Source organism: Austrofundulus limnaeus, unplaced genomic scaffold, assembly GCF_001266775.1.
Source record: "Austrofundulus limnaeus strain Quisiro unplaced genomic scaffold, Austrofundulus_limnaeus-1.0 Scaffold526, whole genome shotgun sequence".
NCBI lineage: Eukaryota > Metazoa > Chordata > Actinopteri > Cyprinodontiformes > Rivulidae > Austrofundulus > Austrofundulus limnaeus.
This window is the reverse complement of record NW_013952928.1, coordinates 3030-4528: the sequence shown is the minus strand read 5'-3', so window position 1 is coordinate 4528 and position 1499 is coordinate 3030.

Here is a 1499-nt window from a genome sequence, read left to right as displayed (position 1 = left end):
GGGCACAATTTATCTAGTTTTTTTTTCTTTTTTTTAACAATAAAGTAGCCAGAATGAAAACAAAACAAAATTACATGGAGGTAAAGACTTACTTCTTACCTTTTATAAAAATGTAAGGAGTAGAAGTAAAAATGCAGCTGAAAAATAATTACTCAAGTCAAGCATTTAACCAAAATTTCTAAGTACAGTAATCAAGTATTTATACTTTGTTACTTGACAACTCTGAATACGAACCAATATCTGAGGAATGTTTTCAAYRCCTTGTTGAATTTATGACACAAATAATTAAGACAGTCTTGAAGGCAAAAGAGGGTCCGTCCCAAGATTAGCTGGGTGGACCTAATAAAGTGACCAGTGAATGTACAGTATAAGGATGTTGATTGTGTGTGGTCCAAGGGACAGTAGTGAAACAATAACCCCATGACTCCTCTGTGGCTTCACTGCCATGAGAGCATATTTCTCAGCTGATCCTTGAGGGAATCAGTTTCCTGGCCCACACCTCAAGTGTGAATGCATTGTGGTGGAAAGCTGCTTGGGGAGTCTGCATGGGTGGARTAGGGAGATGCCCACAGAAATAATCATTGTGGTTAGTTTACTGTGCTGTAAAATGCTGCATCCACATCTGTCTACCAGTGTTCTTGTCACAATACGAATGCATTCACTAGTCTCCCACAATTTATGAATGTGTGTGTATGTGTGTACTTGTTTCTGCTACAGAGTGAGGACCACTTGCAAAATAGTTACTATCAAAGTGAGGTCTTTGGTGTAGTGAGGACCTTTTCCCAGTCCTCACTTTTTTGCAGCTAGTTAGATTTAGAGGTATGGTATGAATTGTTTTGGTTCAAGTTAGAGTTAGCCAAAGACCAGTAATGTTACTGTTGGGGAAAATGTCTGGATTAGGCATTAATGCAGTTACAAAAATGAATGGAAGTTACAATACAAAGTCCTCAGTTTGATGCAAATACAAGGACTTGTGTGTGAACGAGTTTTTCCTACAACGTGGGGAAAATTTTCCCAAAAAAAGCAGCCTTGTGGGGACCAATGCCCAGTCCCCATGGGTCCAAATGCAAATTACAGGTGTGGGGTTAGGTTTAGGACCAATGTTTAGATTAGTTTTAGGGTCAGGTAAGTACCTGGGAGGTTACCTTTGGGGTAAATGGTCAGGGTTTGTGTGTTTGTGTGTAGACTGGTATTCCCTATGTTGTGGGACAGTTTTTTTTTATTTTAGCATTTTAGCAACACCTACTTGTGGGGACCTAATGTTACTTATGGGGACCTGACTAATCCTAATGGGGACCTGAGTCTAGTTCCCAAAAGAGGAAACACCATTGGTGGGTCGGGTGTTAAATTTAGGATTGAGGTGTGAATTGAGTTTAGGTTAAGAAAATATTGGAAGTCAATGCCAGGTCCCCATAAAGATAGCTGTACCAGATTTTTGTGTGTGTGTGTGTGTGTGTGTGTGTGTGTGTGTGTGTGTGTGTGTGTGTGTGTGTGTGTGT